The following is a 22,336-nucleotide window of genomic DNA, read 5'->3' as shown; positions in this document are numbered from 1 at the left end:
CATCCTCTCCTGGCTTTATCAACATCCCCCTCCATAATGGTACATTTCTTACAATCAATGAACCCACACATGCCCATAGTTTACTTTGGGGTTCACTCTTGGCATTGCACATTTTAAGTGGACAAATGCATCATCCACAACTGTATCAGACAGAGTAGACTCACTGTCCCCCAAATCCTCTGTGCTCTTAGCCTACTCACCTCTCCCTCTCCCACCCCTTGGGAGATCCTTTTATTGTCTCCATCATTTTGCCTTTTCCAGAATTCCAGTTGGAATTGTACAGAGCACAATCTTCTCTGATTGACTTCCTTCACTTAGTAATAGGCACCAAAGAGTCCTCCATGTCTTTTTATGGCTTGATCGTTCATTTTAACATTCTATTTTTGATTAAATTAACAGAAGTCTGTTTCTGTTGTTTTTACATCCAAGCACTCTATCACATAAAAGTGTTATTATGCCCTTTGTATGGATAAACCTGAGCCCAGAGATACAAGACTTGATGGAAGAGTAAACAAGCTATAGAGGACAGAGCAAAGCTATATGACAGTATGAAGGAGGCAGGACGCAGCCAGCGTCCATGCAGCTTGGTAGGCGGGTTGACTTGGATATAGATGGCAGCTTCATCATTTACCAGCTGGCAAGCCTCCTTCACCTCTCTCTGGGTCTCCATCTCTTCATCTGTAAAATGCAGTTAGCTGTCCTATAACACAGAATTCTTGCAAACATTAAGAGAAATCACCTATGTATTACATTCAATGCACTGTCCATTTCACAGAAAACACCCAACACATGTCAGCTGTTCCATCTTCTGTTGTTTTGATTTGCACGCATTAACCTCTTCCTATAACATCCATTATAAATGGGGGTTACATGGCCATCTAGTTGGATTCTGTTTGCCTTATTTTATCATCTCCCTAACCCCTACAGTCATGGTTGATGAGTTCTCCTTCCTCTAGGAGACCACTGACATGGATGACTTCTGAAACCAGTCATTTATTCTGGTTCTGTTTGTGTCTCAGGCAAACCCTCACACAGCCCAGGGAGGGTTCAGCCTATACTTACTGATCACACCAATGACGATGAATGTCTTCCCCTTTGCCACTTGATCACCAGGTACTCAAGTTTCATCATGGCTTCCCAGGGCAGATCAGGCCACCTCACCCGCCCACGAGGGCCTTTTCCTCTTATTTGGAATCAACTAGAACAGAGCCAATTAAGGAATTCACTCATTTCTCCACCTTCCACCCCTTTAATTACAAACAGTGCTGAGAGTTGAATAATACCAAACAAAAGACAGATTTATTTACCCCAGGACATAAACAAGATTATCGGAAATAAGTATTCAGAAGCCCTTAGAGCCCCATGGGAAAATATTAATTCACTGACCCCTGCCTTTGTGAAATCTTAGGTCTTTTCATATCATTATACAATCCCCAGGAGTTTTGCCTGCCTGAGTTATTTGTTGGCACACATTTACCAGCCTGGCCCTTCGCTCTCATTGGCCAATTACAAATCTCTCCACTGGGGCTTTAAAACAGGCTCTTTTGAGACAATGCAGGGAACCTGAAAGAAATTCTCTTTTTCTGGTCAAGTTTTCCTACTGGAGGCTTCCTGGAACTACCAAGGTATGTAAACAGGAGGGAAGAGGGGGAGGCATAATTACATTGATTAGAACATGTTTGGTTACAAATCATTTAACCCCATGTTGAACTGGCTTTAAGGCACAAAGGGTATGTGTTGTAACTGAAAAATCCACCATGAAAGCTGACTTCAGGGTGGCTCAATTCTGGGGCTTAACCATGTCCCGATGCTCAGTCTTTCTCTCCATCTCCCCACTGGTTTCTCGTATTGGCTTCTCTCTAATGGGAATTGTTAGGTCCCAGTCCATGATACCAGTGTGCAGAGTGTGAAAGATTTCACAGAAAAACAGGAATTGAAACAGAAGCAAAGTTTATTCACTTTCCAAAGAGGAAAGGGGCCGATACTAAGAGGTACTGGCCCAAAATGAGGTTAGAGATGGGGTTTAGAAGCATTTGAGATGTACAAGGAATATATTGATGTTTTGGTTTTTTGGTTTAGCTGGCTGTTCCAGGAAGCAGCTGGGGTGGTCAGTTTCCCAATGTTTTGCAAGGTGGTTGTCTGTTAGCTTGTACAGTCTTTGCTATGACATCATGAGCTCAAGTATGTTGTCAACAGATGCAAGTGGGGTTTCGCTTGAGTTCAGAAAAACAGTTTCTGCAAAGCAAAGTAAAACAGCCTTCCTGCCAGACAAGATGAAATCCTATACAAAGTGGAGTAAGTTAGGCTAATTTGAGTTGGGGCCTTACAGAAAGTAAGTTGGGTACTACCAGTGTACCCAAGTTTCCAACCTTTAACTCCTAGAAATGGAGTCTGAAGGATGAAATACATTGATTGGCTAGACCTGGGTCATGTGCCCTATCTTACATCTGGGTTCTGAGGCCAGTCTTACCTGAACCATATGGATTCAGGGTGTCATGGAGCAAATGTCCAAGGAAACTCAGAGTGCTGTACCCAAAAGAGGAGCGATAGATGCTGGGCAGATAAAAAAAGATGACCATCTGAGTAGTCTCTCGGAATGAGAATGGCAGAATACCCCCACAATCTTCTTTGGGAAGCTTGGAAGTGGTCACTTTAGCATATGTTATGGGTTGGATTGTGTACAACCTTCCTTCCCTCAAATGTACATGTTGACATCCTAACCCTTTGTACCTCAGAGTAAGATCTTACTTAAATGTAGGGTCTTCAGAGTGGTAATCAGGTTAAAAGGAGTGCACCCCAATCCAATATAATTCCTGTATAAATAAGAAGAGAAAGTTTGAACACACGTATGCATAGAGGGTGAACATCATGTGAACATGAAGATGGTCATGACCAAACCAAGAAGAGAGGCCTGAGGGCTGGAGGAGTGACTCAAGTGGTAGAGAGCTTGCCTAGCAACCATGAGGCCCTGAGTTCAAACCCCAGTACCGCAAAATAAATAAATAGATAAACAAATAAATAAAAATCAGAAAATGTGAGCATCCAGTGACTATGAGTCCAAGAAGAGAGGCCTGTCATACATGTTTCCCTCACAACCCTTGGAAAGAGTCAACCTTACCAGCATCTTGATCTTGAAATCTCTATCTCCAGAACTGGGAAAAAATAAGTTTCTCTCATTTGAACTACCCACATGTGGAACACTGTTACAGCAGTCCCAACAAATTTGTGTAGTGTCCTTTGAGGAAAATGTGTGGCTATGTTTTTAGACTCTCTGAGAGCCTGAAATGAGTTCACTCAAGCCTCACTCCATGACCCAGGAGAATCCAAAGCTCTACCCCATTCCTGCACCTTCCCAGGCACTTATGCTGCCATAGTCACTCCTGGTTTCAGGCTCTTATTTCCATGTGTTTTCTGTTTGTTATGATTTGAATATGAAAAGTCCCCCATAGACTCATATGTTGAAGGCTTGGTCACCAGCTGGTGGAACTATTTTGGAAGGTGTGGAATCTTTATTTGGAGGAAGTAGGTCACTGGTGTGTGTCCTTGGGACTTCTGTTGGCCCCTTCCTGCGTGGCTCTTTCTGTTTCCTAGCCCCCATAAGATGAACAGCTTTCTTCCATCATTATGTACTGCCTCACCACAGGTCCAGAAACACAGAACCAGATGACTATAGACTGGAACCTCTGAAACTTAGAGCCAAAATAAATCTTTCCTGCTTTAAGTTCCCTCGAGTATTTATCACAGTGATGAGCAACTGACCAATGTTCTATTCATCACAGCACTAACTCTGATAAGAAACTCAGCCTTTTCCATAACTATCACCCATCAAAGGAATCCACTCACCTAAGACATGTCTGTACACTTAGCTGAAGTCTGGGAATGGGGAGAGGAGGAAGCCAAATTGCATGTTTACACAGAGCTTCAAAACTGAACATTAAGAATCCACATTCAATGACTGGGCATGGTGGTGCAGGCCTTATAATCTCAGGACTCAGGAGGCTGACACAGGAGGATTGCAAGTTCAAGACTGTGCTACATAGTGAGAACTTGACTCAAAAAAGTTAATAAACAGGGCTGGATATGATGGTGTGCACCTGTCATCCTAGTGACATGGGAAGCACAAGCAGGAGAGTGTGGACTAAGGCCAGCCCCAGGCAAAAACATGAAACCCTACCTGAAAAATAACTAAGGCCAAGAAGGACTAGGGGATGTGGCTCAAACGGTAGAGTGCCTGCCCTGAAAGTGTAAGACTCTGAATTCAAAACCCAGTATTGCCAAATTAACTAACTAAATAAATAATCCATGTTTACTTGCCCAAAAGATATTTATTGAAGCTATACTTTTTTCTCCAGGCATGAGAAGATTAAGGGAAGAACAAGACAGGCTAGTCCCCTGTACTCATAGACCTTATGTTTTACTTGGGAAGAGAGATGATAAGCAAGTAAAATAAGCAAGGGATGGTACTGTGTTGAGAAGAGAAAAATAGGGTTGGGTGGCAGAGGTTACATGGGGATGGACACTTTGGGGGTTACTTTTTAACTGTGGGAAGGGGTGGTCAGGAAATACCTCTTAAAGATGAAAGTGGGTCTTACTCTCAGAGAAAAGGGGAAGGGTGAGCCTTGTATCAGTACTGGTACCAGTACTGGGCAACTGAGTCCAGACTGTAACTGAAGGTACAATGGTTGACTTTATGTGCCCAACTTGACTGGGACACAGGGTGCCCAGAAATTTGGTTAAACATTTCTGAGTGTGCCTTCAGATTGTCCTACCAGGGTGGTAGGTCTCATCCAACCCACTGAAGGCATTAATATAGCAAAAGGCTTAGTAGGAAAGAATTCTCTTTCTCTCTCTCTTTCTCTCTCTCTTTCTCTCTCTCTCTCTCTCTCTCTCTCTCTCTCTCTCTCTCTCTCTCTCTCTCTCTCTCTCTCTCTCTCTCTCTTTCTCTCTCTCTCATCTTTTCAAGCTAGGATACTGCTCTTCAGACTCAGGCCCCAAACTGAAACTAACTTTATCTGTTCTCCTGGTTTTCAAGCCTGTGGACTTGGCTATGGTTTGAAAGCTTATTCCCTCCCAAATTTAAGCTGAAATTTAATTTCCATTGTACCACTATTAAGAAGTAGGGCCTTTAAGAGGTGGTTAGGCCATGAGAGATTCCCCCTCAAGGGTGGGTCTGGTGCTTCCTTCTTGCCTTTCCACCTTCCACCATGTGAGGATGTAGCAAGAAGGCCCTGGTCAGATGTCAGCACCATAGTATGGAACTTGCTAGCTTCCAGAATGTAAACTGACACATTTCTGCTGGTTATAGGTTACCCAGTGTCAAGGTATCCTGTTATAGCAGGCCACATGGTCTGAGACAGATTCAGGCTGGATCTGTACCATTGACTCTTCTGAGTCTGGACTTCCTAACATCATAACCATGGAAGTCAGTCTCTTATAAATGTATACAGTCATCCCTCTGTGTCCATCCAGATACCTCTGTTTCTCTAGCAAATCCTGATTGATACAGAAGGCCACAGAGCAGCATAATCTACTGATAATAGGGCTGGATTTTCCCTTAATAGAGAGGAAATTCCCACTGCCAGTCATGCTAGGACAAGGCCAGACACTGAGGACATGCAAAGGCCGGTCTTAGACTGGACAGTGGTAGGTGCATATGAACTCCAGGCCAGGCAATACTGGCAGGGAGGGGACTCTGTCAATGATCACAGAATTGGGTCCCCAGCCACTGAGCCCCTTACCTCCAGGAACAGCTAGAAGCATAGAAACAACATTTTGCATTCTGTTCCCGTCTACCCTCCTGCAACTTTCAGCCACATCCGCATAAAAGCCTGCTCCTGGCTGCTGCCCTGGGTGACAAGGAGAGGCTCTGTCCTGAGCTGAGGAGGGTGCTCCGGGCAGGGCCAGAGCAGCTGGAGGCAGAAGGAGGGAAGCTGAAGCAGAGAGAGCAGCACCTCATGGGTAATGGAAGGCAGTGGTCCAGAGAACAGCAGCTGGCTGAAGTGACAAGTAAGATGAATTTGTGAAACATGCTACATTCCCCAGTGAGGCAAACCTGGTTTTACAAAGAAAAATGAAAAGGGAAAATAAAAAAAAAAAAAAAAACAAGGAAGAAGGGGAAAGGTGGAGGGAGAAATGAGACTGAATGAGCTGGGAGCCGGAGCATCACCACGAAGGCTGTAAAAGGGGAAGCAGCACTGCAGGCTGGCACAATCTGGGGTTGATTAGTAAATAAACAAAGCAAATAAAAAGTGTATGTTCAGGAAGTGGACTGAGTGCCTTTCCATGGCCTGTTTAATTTATACCTTGCAACAACATTGAGGCAGAGTGATTGCCTCGCTTTATGAAGGAGGAGGTCCAGGCTCAGAGAGTTTAAACACACTGCTCGAGGTCACATAGCTGCTACAGCCAAGAGTCGAACTTGGTCCTGTCTGACTCCAAGTAAGGTCCTTGAGTCTCCTCAGAGGTATTCTGCAAAGCATCAGGCCCAAAAATGTCTCTGTCAAAAAAGGAGGGGGAAGTTATTTCGATCAGAAAGAACTAGAAAATGTTATATATATTATCACTCACTTGGAATGTCACAATACACAGAACAGGTTGAGAGGCTGTTCTGGTTATCTGCTGTTGCGTAACAAGTCAGCTGTGACGGTTAACTGTATGTGTTGGCTAGGCCACAGTACCTACACATTTGATCAAACACTGGGCTTAACATCGCTATGTTGTATTCTTATATGAGATTACTAATTAAGACTGTACATTTTGAGTAAAGTAGATTACCCTCTGTGACATGGGTGGGCCTTATCCTATTAGTAGAGGGCTTGGAAAAGAAAAAGGAACAGCTTCCACTAGAGAAGGGGGAATTCTGCTTGCCGACCTTCAACATAATGTCAACTTTTCTCCATTCTCTGGTCTCCAGCCTACCAGCCATTCCTGCCATGTCTGGATTTGCCGGTCTCCATAATCCCATAAGCCAATTCCTTAAATAAATTTCCTCATGTATACAGTCATCCCTCTGTGTCCATCCAGATACCAAAATGCTCGAGTCCTCACATAAGATGGTATAGTGTTTGCATCCTCCTCTGTGGAGTCACACTCTCCTGTGCACTGGATATCATCTCTAGAAAACTTACAATGCACGCTAGAATGTAAATGCAGTGTAAACAGTTATTATGCTGCATGGTTCAGGGAGTAACAAGAAGGAAAAATTCTGTACGTGTTCAGTAGAAACAGAGTTTAAAAATATTTTCTATCCATAATTGGTTGAATCCATGAATAAAGAATGCATAGATATAGAAGGCTAACTCTGTGTGTGTGTGTGTGTGTGTGTGTGTGTGTGTGTGTGTGTATACAGAAAGAGAGAGAGAGTCACCCAGACAAGCAGATCAATAGGAGATAGATAACCTATGTAATGTATATCCTATGGATGGATATTTTATACACATAATAGAATAATAGTTCTACATCCATTTCATTACCTATATATATACATAAAGATACATATATACATATATATATATATATATACATATATATATATATATATATACACACACACACACAATATGACATATACTGTGTTTCTTTGGAGAACTCTGACTAAACTCACAGCCTGACTCACAGCCTAAACTCAGTGACCTAAAGCAACACTTTTTTAACATCTTCATGAACTCTGTGGCCCAGGACTGCGACAGAGAACCCAGGGACTATTCACTTCTGTTCCATATTACCTGGGATTTTGACTGGAAAGCCACAGATGACTGCAGCTAGAAAGGCTGGGTGGGAGAATGCAACTCCAGGTAGATCTTTCCCTCACCTTTCTGTACCTGGCCCCTAGATGGGATAACTGGAGGGCTAGGCTCAGCTAGGACCCCAGACTTCAGACCAGAAAGCATACAAGACCTCTTAGGGGGATGGGATGGCTCAGTGTTCTGGCAAATCAGGCTAATTGGCATGGCCTTTTATGATCTGGTCTTGGAAATCAAACACTATTACTTGCATCACATTCTGTTGGTCTTAGATCCAAGGTAGGAGAAAAGACCCTGCTTCTCAATGGGAGGGGTATGAGAAATTTGGAGACACACAGTAAAACCACCACAGCAGAGAAAAATCTGTTTAATTTTGCTTAACACAACTTTTATCAGATCCCACTTACATGTTGGCATGGGATGAACTGTATCCTCGTCAAAAATTCATACATTAAAGTCTGCTACTTCAGTACTTCCAAATATGACTTTATTTGGAAATAGAGTGGAAGCAACGTAAATAGGCATTTTAAGATGAGGAGTTGGTACGACTGTGCCCTTATACAAAGGGGAAATCTGAACACAGAGGCAAGACAGAACACATGTGAAGGCAAAGGCAGAAGTAGAGTGATACATTTTGAATCAAGGGACACCAAAGATTACCAGTGAGCCAACAGAAGCCAGGAGAGAGGCATAGAGTTGATTCTCCCTCCCAGTCCTCAGAAGAAACCAGTCCCATGGACACCTTGATCTTGGACTCTGGCCACCAGGACTGTGAAGCAATAAATTTCTATTGGCTAAGCCACCCAGTTTGTGGTATTTTGTTATAACATCCGGGCAATTGAGTACAGGTATTAAGTTATCCATTCATTCACTCCTTCAGCTAAATTCAGGATCCTTCACAGCCTCTGCCAACCCTCACTCTCACCTCCAACTTGCTTTCCTTCTCCTCATTGAGCTACTTAGTGTCCCCCTGAAACTAAAATTTTTGTAGATTCCATAAAATAACATAAACAAAGCTTAGTAAATAGCAATAAATACGAGGTCCTTTTTCAGTTGCAGGTCCTCTCTTGGTGGTCTCTTTGCTTTCCACTGACATGACACTGTGGCTTTGCTTTTCTGGTTGGGCCCTGCTTCCTTCTAGACACCTGAGCTTCTCATCTCCTAAAGAAACTGGAAAATGATATGGATCCCCAAGTAAGCTCTTCCCTCTGGCTCTACACAGTAGCCCCAGGCATTCCCAAGGACTGGGCAAAAACTCACAAAGCCAAGTACTGTGGAACAAGACACTGACACATTTCCAGGGTTCATGGAAGACTCTGAAGAAAGCGAATGCCCCTTGAGTGAGGTAGAGAAAACACTGCTGAACTGTGGAAAGGGATGGTGTTCAGTCCTGGCTCTAGCAAAAATGAGCTGTGTGATTTTGAGAAGGCCTCTGAACATCTCTGGGCTCAGTTTTCCCATTTATACAATCCAAATATCCACAAGGATCCTCCTTCCCATTAAGACCTATACAAAATTGATAGCCATCCTTTATACAAATTACAGAGTATCTGATGCCCTCCACAGATCTCTGTGCCTTTCAAGGGGTGCTGTTACTTTGTTCTTGGATCTACTTAGGGATCATCTTGATATCCTATTCTGCACTGAGGAAGGCAGATATGGAATTCAGCCCCTCCCTTGATCTCTTATATGAATGAGAATAGTGGTCTTACATCGTGTTCTCCACCATTGATTCTCCTGTGTGAACCCAATTTTTGGATCCCACTCCTACCTTGCTCACTTCAAACCACTCAGAAGTGAATATGATGGTATCTCTGGTTCCCAAGGTTAACATGTGATCCAGTCCTAGCCAATCAGAGCATCCCAAGCCCCAGGCCCAGTGATTAGATCAAAGATGGTCACATGGTCCTGGCCAATCAGATGAGAATTAGTACTGGATCTTTTGGAAGAGGGAGAACCTATACATAAGAGTGAAGCCAAATTAGAGAAAAGAGCTATAAGGAGACAAAGTTTCAATGGCATTATTCTAGGCCCTGGATCCAGCCATGGCTCATACATTCAATTTCAAAAGCAAACAAATGTTCCTAGCTTATTTGCTCTTAATCCAATTTGACTTGTATTTCTATCACTTGCTCTTGAAAGAAATCTGACTAATTTTAAACCTTTAAGGAAAACTTGAGCAGGTAGATGAATTTACAACACAGCAATGCAAATAACATGAATTCAGTATTAGATATCCTTGTTTCTAAAAGCTCTTTGTTCACTTTGTTCACTCAAATTCTATCCTCCCCTCTTGCTATTTATTTTAATGCTCTTGGTTCCAAATTTCTATTTATTCCTGGTGTGGAGTGGTGCAACTGCCCAGCACCACCTTCCCAATAAGCATTTATGAAGGTATTTCCCTAAACAAAGAAAATTCCCTCCCTGAGGGGAATTCTGTTACCAGCTACAGAGAAAATAAAATTTCCACTCCTTTACATAAAGAGGCTGAACAAGACCTCCTCTATGATTCTGTGCAACTTGAAAACCATGGAGTTCAAGATGTAAGAAAGCCATTAAAATTGTAGCATAGGAGAACGTTTTTCAAAATGCAAGTCACAACCCATCAGTGGGTCTTGAAATCAATTTACTGGGTCATAACCAACATTTTCTAAAATGAAAGAGAATAAAATAGAAAATAATAGAGTATACTGTAGATAATAGGAGTGAGTATTGGTTCATGAAAACTGTCCTTCAATTATAAATATATGTGTACTGTACACAGGCTGCACTCCATCATAGCTTAAATATTTCTCACTGAGTATCATGGTACAAAAATTTTTGAAAACAAGTGTTATAAATCAGTTCTCAGTGAAGGGAAAGATATTAGAAGTGAAAATTTAATGCATTTTATTTTTGTTTAAGAAATAACAGACAGGATAAGATCAATATATAGGTAGACATATATGTAAGTATATCTAAAAACATGGAATTATGTATACCAAAAAGTTAAATGATTATCCCTAGGCATGGAGAATTATAGTGTTTTTCATTTTCATGTGCATAATTTTTGTATTATCTAATTTTTTAAAAAGACATCTTTTACTTCTATAGCCAAAATATTTATAAAGATTATTTTGAAAGTAATTGAATTAAGTGGAAAGATAAGTAAAACACTGGAAGAAAAATATCTGGAAGAAATATATCCAAATATTAATAGTGTCAATCATATTAGTCCATTTTCCATTGTTATAACAAAATACCCAAGGTAGGGTACTTTATAAAGAAAAGAGGTTTATTTAGTAGGCAGAAAGTCTGAACAACATGGCACCATCTCTGGTAAGGGTCCCTTTGGATGGCAATGACTAAAACATGTCATTTGAAGGAGCAACTGCATGGCAGGACAGGAATCCAGAAAGAGATACAGGGGCCAGGCTCATTCCTTTATAACTTACTCATGTGTGAACTAACTGGATTCCTATAAGAATTACCCTAATCTCTTCGGAGGGCACACCCCCAAAGACCTAACCACCTCCACTAGGCCCTGCCTTTTAAAGGTTCTAACACCTCAACAGCACCACATGGAACACCAAGCCTCCAACACATGAACACTTGGGTTACAAGTCACAGCTAAGCCACACCACCAATTGATAGGCAGTGTTTTTTCTTTGACGTTCTTGTTGTTTGATGACTCTTTGTATTTTATAGATTTCCCACAACAAATATTTGCAAGTATAAGAAGAAAAACTTTTGTTGTTGTTATGTTTTATTTTAGTTCCATGATTCTTCAGTGGTAGAGGGACATTTGCAAACAAAACTTGAAAATAATCAGAAAATATAGGCATGGGAAAGAATGGCTGGGTGGAGCTGGGCAGGGAGGCATGGATAGAGGAGGATATGCAAATCTTTTGCATTGATTTTCTACATCACTGAGTTTCTTTTCTTCTTTTACTACTGTTTGAGGAAGGTATATGCTAGAATGCAACTTATATGTTCCAAATGTCATACTCCTCAACATTTGTTTGAAAGAGCATAATTTATTGAGACAGAAGTGTCACCGAGAAAGAAAGAAAGGGAGACAGTTCCTACCAAAGTGCCAGGAGTCAGGTAATGGCTAGACAGGAAACAGTGGTGTGCCTCTGAGACTACCCTTGAACATGATGCAAACAGTGGCACAGGATAAAAGAAAGGAGGCAGGGAGAGTCTTTTCACAGAAGATATTGCCGAGAAATTGAAAAACTGGGTCATCCCATCCTGTCTATCTAAACAATGAGGATGCTTGAAAGAAGGTAAGAGCAGGAATATTGCCAGGTGAATTGTGAGTCCAAAATTGTCAGTTATAGAAGGATATTATATGGGGTAAGTGGAGTAGGATGGGGAGAAAAGAGGGAGAAAGATGGGGGTAAATAATTATAGCAAACTAAATTCTTACTTGTGAATTTTTCAGAAGAACAGAAAAGTAGCATGGGAAGAAATGCATTTGGGGACACACACACACACGCACACACACAGAGGAAATTCTTACCTGGCCATGGTGCTGAGCAATCTACTGCCTCACCTAGGATGCTGAGTTTCTAAGGAAGAAACTGCTGTGTCCAAGTTTTGTGCCTGGAAAAGGGACCATTTCCTCTTCCTTCTTCTTTTCAGAGAATAACTTTTTTCTCTCTGTTCCATGTGCAAAATGGAGGACTGAATTGACATTTATTTTTATTTGTGTATCTTGAAAAGGATGGATGCACAAGGATGAAGAAAAACATTCAAACAGCACAAAAGGCAACCCGCGTCATGGAAGCTGCGTTCTGTGCCAGGTATGTTTCACTTTCTTCCAGGTTCACTCACCACCTACATAGCACCAAGCTGTCACCTATGTCCTCTGGCTTCTAGATGAGTTGGGACAATAGGAGGCACTGGCAGGCAATCAGAAGAAAAGACAGGGGGTGTCTAGGGCACTTATCCCCCTGGCACCTTTGCTGCAAGGTTGCCTCACAGATCACTGCTTCTCTCCAGCTGACCTTGTCAGTGTGATCTTTCTCCTTCATGACCCTGGTAGCCACTCTCTCCCCTTGTCTACAAGATTGGGCAGAGTCCACAGCATTGCTGATTCTATCTGTGGGTTACTTCAATTTCTACCATGTTCACTGCACTCATCCCCATGTAAAAAGCCCCTTGGTCAATAAACCCTTCTTGTATTTCCTTAATTTGAGCCTGCCATCCTCCCACTGCTAATCCTCCACCATGACCATTTCCTACCTCAAGTACAATTTCTTTTGTAACATAAGCTTTCTGTCTCTGTCTTTCTTTCTCTCTGCTAACAATGTTAACATATAATAAGCTTTGTTTGAAAACATACCTGGAAGATTGTTCCAGATGTCTTTTTGCACAATCTACTCTCTCCCTTCATTCTGCTCTGTCTTCTGGAGGTTAACCAATATGACAAGTGTCGTGGCCTCCTTGGAGCTTTGGTTGGGCTTTGCTGATAGGTGGCCAATTTCTAACAGAAGGCACTGACAGTAGATAAGAAGTTAGCAGGAAAGCCAGTTTAAGGCCTTTGTCTTTTCTGCCCCCTCCCTGCCAGGTTGTTATGGCTGGTGGCTTCCATGTTCAGAAGGTCACAGCTCCTGCTGGGCAGCCTTCTACAGACTTTCATTCTGCTAAGTCTTCCCTCTCTTTTTTTCTCCTACAAGCATAGGGATGACAACATTAAGTGATATCTAGACTTTATCTAACAATACATCAAGTATGACCTCATTCTTACTTTAACAACTGAGTAGTAGTCTATTGCAAGAATAATACATACTTATTTAACCCACTCTCTATTAGTAGATAACTGAGGTGAAAACAGTACTTATTATTTACACACTACTATGCACCTTTTTCTATAACATGTATCATTTCATCCTCATAGTCAACCTTTGGGACAATTATCATTATACCCATTTCAGAGAAGAGGAAATTGATGCTCAGAGAGATGATGATACGGATCAAGGTTACACAGGAAGTAAACATAGACACAGGATTTAAACCCAGTTCTACCTAACTCCAATCTCATGGTATATTGGATCTTGGTATGAATCTTAAGATCTTCCCCCAACAACAAATGTTAAAATTTGTTTTCTTTCTATAAATTCAATGCATTTTCAAATAAACATATTTATTAAAGTATAACATATGCACAGAAAAATACACAAATCATAACATATAGCCTTTAAAATTGAGTGAACACACCTAGAGAACCACTATTCTGACCAGGAAGTAGACATTATCAGCAGCATAAACCCTCCCTGGGTCATTCTCCCAGATATCATCCCCCTTCTTCCCTATGGATAATCTCTATTCTCATTTCTTCTTGATTTAATGCAATAAACATATCTATCTATTGTGCACTTAACTTCACTTCTTGGTGCACTTATTGCACCAAATTCTTATAGACTTTCTGGCTAAGATGGATGGGGATTGAATGAATACTTCTCCTTGAAAACACCAAAAAAAATCAAACAATATATATGAAACAAGAACTTTTAAGACATTGAACATTAGCCAATGAAGGACCATAACCTCTGAGTGCTAGGAAACAAGCAAACAAGGCAAGCCCTATAATTGCCCCAGTTTATAGAGTAGAGGGAGTTCCAGAATACAGCACAGGAGAAAGGAACAGCAGCCTTTGGGCTGAGGAGACAAAGTCTGGGAATTCAGGAAGGCCAAGGCATCTAGAATTTGCAGAAACTACACTAAAGAAGCTAGAGCTTCATAGCAAAGAAACTCAGGAGATTTTCTGAAGGTTTCTTTTGAGTATCCAGCTAAGTGGTGACCAATGCTTGAATGTGAAGAAACCAAGTAAGGCTACAAAAGAACCATCTGAAAGAATGAGAGAGAACTGTTGCTCACACAGGAGCAGGGATAGTATCTATTCCAACTAGCAGATGGGAAAAACTCATGATTTATGGGGCATCTAGTAGAGGACTCAGAAGGATTTATGTCACTAATTGGTCAAGATTAGCCACAAATCAAAACTGCCTAGCAAGGCTTAAAAGCAAGACTTAAAAAGATCAAACTTATCTAGGCCCTAGAAAAAAAGCTAATGAGAAGACAAAAGCTAATAGGAAGACAAAACTACCTAGGTAAAAGTCACAATGTCTGATATTTGATCAAAAATTACCTGGCATACAAAAAATTAGGAAAATATGATCCATAATAATATAAAAATCAGTCTACTGAAACTGACTCAGAAATGATCATGATTAATAGACAAAGACACTAAAACAGTTTTTAAGTAACTAGAGGAAAGATTGGACATGTTAAATAGAGATGCAGAAGATTTTTAAAAAACCCAGTTGAACCTCTAGAGATAAAAAATATACACTGGTCTACTGTTAAATTTATGTGGAAACACAAGAGGCCATGAATAGCCAAGGCAATACTCAGTCAAAAGAACAATGCAGGAGGTATCACAATACCTGACTTCAAACTATATTACAAAGCAATAACAATAAAAACAGCATGGTACTGGCACAAAAACAGACATGAAGACCAGTGGAACAGAATAGAGGACCCAGATATGAAGCCACACAACTATAACCAACTTGTCTTTGACAAAGGAGCTAAAAATATACGATGGAGAAATAGCAGCCTCTTCAACAAAAACTGCTGGGAAAACTGGTTAGCAGTCTGCAAAAAACTGAAACTAGATCCATGTATATCACCCTATACCAAGATTGACTCAAAATGGATCAAGGATCTTAATATCAGACCACAAACTCTAAAGTTGATACAGGAAAGAGTAGGAAATACTCTGGAGTTAATAGGTATAGGTAAGAACTTTCTCAACAAAACCCCAGCAGCACAGCAACTAAGAGATAGCATAGATAAATGGAACTTCATAAAGCTAAAAAGCTTCTGTTCATCAAAAGAAATGGTCTCTAAACTGAAGAGAACACCCACAGAGTAGGAGAAAATATTTGCCAACTATACATCAGACAAAGGACTGATAACCAGAATATATAGGGAACTTAAAAAACTAAATTCTCCCAAAACTAATGAACCAATAAAGAAGTGGGCAAGTGAACTAAACAGAACTTTCTCAAAAGAAGAAATTCAAATGGCAAAAAAACACATGAAAAAATGCTCACCATCTCTAGCAATAAAGGAAATGCAAATTAAAACCACACTAAGATTCCACCTCACCCCTGTTAGAATAGCCATCATTAGCAACACCACCACCAACAGGTGTTGGTGAGGATGTGGGGAAAAAGGAACCCTCTTACACTGTTGGTGGGAATGTAGACTAGTGCAACCACTCTGGAAAAAAATCTGGAGGCTACTTAAAAAGCTTGACATCGATCTACCATTTGATCCAGCAATACCACTCTTGTGGATTTACCCAAAAGACACAGGTTACTCCAGAGGCACCTGCACACCCATGTTTATTGCAGCACTATTCACAATAGCCAAGTTATGGAAACAGCCAAGATGCCCCACCACTGACGAATGGATTAAGAAAATGTGGTATCTATACACAATGGAATTTTATGCAGCCATGAAGAAGAACGAAATGTTATCATTCGCTGGTAAATGGATGGAATTGAAGAACATCATTCTGAGTGAGGTTAGCCTGGCCCAAAAGACCAACAAAAATCGTATGTTCTCCCTTATATGTGGACATTAGATCAAGGGCAAACACAACAAGGGGACTGGACTTTGAGCACATGATAAAAGCGAGAGCACACAAGGGAGGGGTGAGGATAGGTAAGACACCTAAAAAATTAGCTAGCATTTGTTGCCCTTAATGCAGAGAAATTAAAGCAAATACCTTAAAAGCAACTGAGGCCAATAGAAAAAGGGGACCAGGAACTAGAGAAAAGGTTAAATCAAAAAGAATTAACCTAGAAGGTAACACACATGCACAGGAAATTAATGTGAGTCAACTCCTTGTATAGCTATCCTTATCTCAACCAGCAAAAACCCTTGTTCCTTCCTATTATTGCTTATACTCTCTCTACAACAAAATTAGAAATAAGGGCAAAATAGTTTCTGCTGGGCATTGAGGGGGTAGGGGGGAGAGGGAGGGGGCGGAGTGGGTGGTAAGGGAGGGGGTGGGGACAGGGGGGAGAAATGACCCAAGCCTTGTATGCACATATGAATAATAAAAGAAAAAAAATACACTGGATGAGATTAATAATTAATAATGAAGAGGTCTGTTAGCTTTTCATCACTGGGACAAACACCTGAGAGTTTAAAGGAGGAAAGATTTGTTTTGGCTCATGCTTTCAGAGGTTTCACTCCATAATTAGCTGGCTCCATTGCTTTTAGGCTGAGATGAGGTAGAACATCAGGGTGGCAGGAGAACATGGCAGAGGCTACTTATCGCACTGTGACCAGTAAGCAGAGAGAGTGACAAATTTATCTTTCCAAGGCACACCCCCAATGATCCACTTTCCCCAAATAGGCCCTATCTTCCACAGTTCTACCTCCTCCCAACAATCTATTCAAGTTAGAAATCCATCAATGAATTTAACCCATTGATGAAGATAGGACCCTGGTGATCCGATCCCTTCTCAAAAACCTCATCTCTGAGCACTGATTGCACCAGGAACCAAGCCTTCAATACATGAACATTTTGGAAGGCACCTCATACCCAAACTACAATAAGAGGTAAAGATGAATGAACTTGATGCCATAGAAATATCTATTTTATTGAACATATCTGTCACCATTATTTTAGAGTCTGCATCTAACTCTAATATATGGATGTCTTTGGGTTCTCTTCTATTGTTTCTTGTTTCTCTTGGTTTTCTGTTATCTGGTCCTATCTCTGAGCATGCTGGCAAATTTTGATTGATTACAAGACAGAGTATATGAAAAAAATATATAGTTATTTTGAAGTCCTAAATGGTATTATTACCTTTCATTGATTTCTGACAGTCAACTATAGAATGGAAGATCATCTTACACTAGTCAGAGATGGAGTTAAATCTGGGTTTTGTCTTTGCAGACTATTTTCTGTTTGCTCTCATTCACAGAGTACAGTTCATCAATGGATTCTAGCTGGAAAGAAGAAAGCAAGAAAGGGAGGAGCGGGAGCGTAGACAGCAGAAACTTCAGGACTTGAGAACTAATAATGGCAGCTAAAATTTATTTTGTACCATTTCACATCATGTTTTGTGCCTAGCCTACTATTAACATGTTTATATCTAATATATAGAAGGTTGTATTTGTCAGATTTCTGCCACTGTGACAAAATACCTGAGAGAAATCAACTTACAGAAGAAGAGGTTTATTTCGGCTCTCAATTCGAGAGGCTCAGGCTGTGGTCACTTGGCCCAGGTGCATTTAAGCCTGTGACAAGGAAGTTGTCACATGCTTCGTGGCAAAAGCAAAGGGTGGAAAATGGCTGCTCAGCTCTGGCAAGTGGGAAGCAGAAAGAGAGAAAGAGCAAGGAGCCAGGGACAAAATATCCCCTCCTAGGACACACACCCTTACTTCCTCCAACTAGGCCCCACCACCTAAGCTCTCCACCACCTCAAATAACCCACTAAGTTATGAATCCATCAATAGATTAATCCATTGATGATATCGTAGTCCAATCACCTCCCAAAGGCCCCACCGCTGAACATCGCTGCCTTGGGGGCCATAGACAGACAGATAGCTATGTCATTTAACCTCACGATGACTCTATAAATTTGATAGGTGATTTGATTTTTACTCTTCATAATAAAAAGATTGAAGTTCATATAAGTTAAGAAACTTCCCCAAGGTCAGTTGGCTAATAAATATGATTAAAAATCAGGATTTGGAACTCAGTTCTATTTGACTAAATTCCATACTTTCCATTGGATGCACTCCCCACCCAAGTCTAGCACTCATGATTCTGCAGTCAAGGTGGCCTACCTCTTTTATGAGAGTGCATTTTTTTAAATTCCAAATAGGATTTAGGGAGACTAGGAAAACAAACAGCCCTATAGGTGAAAAAAGAATTAACCTAGTGAGCTCTTCCAATACAGATGTCAGAATTTCAACTCAAATCAGTTTATGGAAGAGGGTAAGAAAAAATACAGACACAATAACAAAACAGTATTCACAGACTCATGAAAATGGAATTTTAGGGTAGTGCTATCCTTGTCTGCCTAGAGACAAGCACACCAACAAATTTCATCAGAATCCAATCTTTCTCTTCAGTCTGCTTCTCTATGAGTTGGCCTGGCTTTCTTCTTCTCTTACAGAAAGACTTTTCCTCATGGCACAAAAGAATGCCCTCAGACAGAGCCTGATTCATTTCCTTCTAGTTCTATGACCTGAAGGGAAGTTCCCTTCCCTTGAGTGTTTTACAAAAAAGGAAAGAAAAGAACAAACTCTGAGTAATCATTCTGATTGACTCAATTTGGATGACATCTGCATTAGGTTTTTATCACCAAAAAAAACTAAGGCAGGACACTTTATCACCTAAGGCAGGACACTTTAAAGGAAAAGAGACTTATTTAACTCACAGTTCTAGAAGTTCAAAGGCTTGGTGCCACCTTCAGCTTGGCTCTGGTGAGACAGAATGGCATACAATGGCGAGACTCTGTGAGGGAAAGAGATATCACAAGGCAAGACAGGAAACCATAGAGTGACTGAGGGGTCAGGCTCACTTTTATGAGAACCAACCCAGGAGTTGCATGAGAACTATCTTAAACCCTCCTGAGAACAGCCCCCACTGACTTAAAGACCTCCCATTAGGGACCACCTCTTACAGTTATCACCACCTCAATACCCCACACTTAAGACCATTAACCCTTTGGAGGAGATACCACATTCAAACCATAGGACATCCTTACCCCTGACCTAATTACTGTAGTCAGAAGATGAGTTTTTTCAATTGTCCAGACATGGGTGACAAGCCCATTCCTGTGATCTTCCATCATGAGCAAGCTATGTCAGAAACATAGATGTACATGCTTGTGTCTTTGCACCATGCCAGAATTTATTGAATAACAATAAATTCACAAGCTATACCAATTTTGTTGGTTTTAATTCACCAAGTACTACTGATTGCACTTGGTAGTTGTGACCATTGTCAATCAACGTTTCTTTTATTCCAATCTTAATTACTAACATTAAATCTCAGATCACACAGTGCACTTCACAAAATGATATATCAAGAGGTTTATCTATATGAATACAGGTATACATATATATTCATATAGGCTACAGAATGCTTAACAAAGTGTTGAAGTGACTGCAGGATTCAAAGAGGCCTTACTGAAGTTAAGAGCAGAGAGCTAACATGAACGCAAAGGGAGTCACTGCAAGTGGTGAGATAAGATATTAACACAAGGCACCCAGCCACAGATCTGTTCTGGCACAAAGCTGATTCAAGGCACAGAGCTTGTTCTAGACTTACTGGGTCTGGACAAATAGCAATTCAAGGGAGCAGTGTCACACAGGGGGACCCTGTTGAGCTGAAGTCCCTGGGACAGAGTTGGGAGTTCATTGCCTGTTGATACATTGATGCTTGTACCAGAAGGTCAGATAATGGGGCCCAGTGTTAGGTGCCCCTCCTTTTATATGATCCAGGTGAGGGAACACATCAGTCCTCATCTGCTCTGTTTGATAACCTCATGATCCTGGTTTTCTGCTATGGTTTTGATACTTCCATATGTTCATATATTCTTGATTTAATTTGATAAGTTCATAGACAGTGATATTTTATTTCATAAGTAAGTTATTTGTTAGTCTGTCTCCTGGTTTGTGCTGGTCAGATAGTTCTTGTTTACTTGCACAAATGAGAGGTAGGGTCATTCCACCTTAGTATCTGCACTCAAAATGGAGCAAACTGACACTTTATAAGATGGAGTCACTCAGGGCAAGGCCCAGCCTAAAATCTACTGTTCCATACAACATGGAGTAACTTAAAGCTGGTCACAACCTGATCTCCACACCCTCACAACAATCCCATGATTTGGAGTAGGACAAGCTCCCCAATGGATGTGTAGGTGCTAGGTAAGAAAAGCAGCCAATATCCACTGTGTCCTGGCACTGGGCCTCCACAATGAGATGTGGACTCTCAAAGTTGATATCAAGGTCATACAACCAACAAAATATCTCATTCCCTGAAGATCCTGCCAAGTTGTACAGTCAGGATAAGAATAGACTGTTTTCTGTCTAGTCAGGGATTGGTTAAACTACTCTTAAAATTATACACTTTAGTATGCACTCATTTTTAAAACCACATTAAAAGGCATCTATAAAAATGAAGGATGTCAAGGGAAGGAAAAGATAATGATAGAGCATCAGTAATATTGCATAACATAAGATGTGGAGTTAGAGGATATGGGGATGTGTACTGAAAGCTGTTAAAAAATGGGGAGTGGGAGGTAAAGGGGTAATGGAGAGTAATGAAAGGGGTTGAATGGACCAAAGTAAAGCACACCCACAGTGGGCATACATTGAGACACCCCTTTGAACATCAGCTTAAATATTAATAATGAAAACCAAGACTGTAAAATAGGTACAGTGCAGGGGGAGGGTACTAGTGAGAAGGAGGAGGGTGAAGAAAGGAGATTAAGGAGAAGGTATATGGTAGCTGAATTTCATATACCTTTATGAAACAGAACTAAGAAACCTCTTGCACTTGCTTTAAGTGGGGTGGGGAGGGGGCTGAGGGGGAGAGACGGTGGGGGTAATATAACTAATGTACAGTATAAATGTAGTCACAATATAAGAATTGTCACTATGATTCCCCCCTGTATAATGAATATATCTTAATAAAAATTTGTAGAAGAAAAAAAAAAACGAGGGATGCTTTTATCTTCTTATGTGAAAACAATAGCTTACAAATAGGATAAGTGGCAGGGATTCCTACCTCACCTCTGTGTTAGAGTCACCTGGGAATTTTATTTTTCTTTAATAGAAAATTCAGTGATGCCTAATATTTAATTTTAAGGCTCTGACTCTGAAGAGCTACAGTCTTCTTCTGTTATCCCAAACCTCCAGTAAAATCCTACTATTTACAGTCTTAGGAAAGTAGCATGTTGAGGGCATTAATAATTTGGAGTAGGGAGAAAATGAAGCTACAGCCAAGATGGGTGGGGTGTTAGTTTCCTGTGGTCACTTTAGCAAATTACTACAAATATGGATTAAAACAACAGACATTTATTGTCTCAGTTCTGGAGCAAGAAGTCCAAAATCAAGGCATTGGGAAGACCAAGCCCCATGCTCTTTCTGAAAGGTGTAAGGGAGATCTCTTCCTTGCCTCTTCCTAGTTTCCAGTATTTGCTAGTGATGCTTGGTGTTCTTTGGCTTGTAGGTGTATTACTCCAATCTCTGCCCCCATTGTCACATGGCATTGTCCTTGTGTGTCTTATGTCTTTACATCTACATTTTTTCCTCTCTTTAGGAGGACACAACAATTGAATTGGAGCCTGCTCTAATCCAGTGTAACCTCATCTTGACCATCTACAAAGACCCTATTTCCACTAGTGTGGAAGACTTGCACATAGCTCTTTTCAGGATGATATAACTCTACTAAGTACAGTAGGAAGCAGGCTAGAGTGTGTACCAAACAAGAAATTATGAGCTACTTGGAAATTCATAGGAACACTTGGAAGGAGATGCTGTCCTACCTGGGATGAGAGCTTGAC

At 40.9% G+C, this 22,336-nt stretch overlaps 1 long non-coding RNA gene across 1 annotated transcript; it reads left to right on the top strand.

The window, feature by feature from the left end:
* Positions 1-1,507: 1,507 nt before the first annotated feature.
* Positions 1,508-21,323, top strand: LOC141418827 (uncharacterized). The gene is made up of 3 exons (XR_012443464.1): positions 1,508-1,625; positions 12,450-12,529; positions 17,738-21,323. It is a non-coding gene; the product is annotated as an uncharacterized lncRNA (long non-coding RNA).
* Positions 21,324-22,336: the final 1,013 nt, after the last annotated feature.

This window comes from Castor canadensis, chromosome 18, assembly GCF_047511655.1.
Source record: "Castor canadensis chromosome 18, mCasCan1.hap1v2, whole genome shotgun sequence".
In the NCBI taxonomy this organism is placed as follows: domain Eukaryota; kingdom Metazoa; phylum Chordata; class Mammalia; order Rodentia; family Castoridae; genus Castor; species Castor canadensis.
The sequence above is the reverse complement of the archived record's forward strand: the minus strand, read 5'-3'. Positions and strand labels throughout refer to the sequence as shown.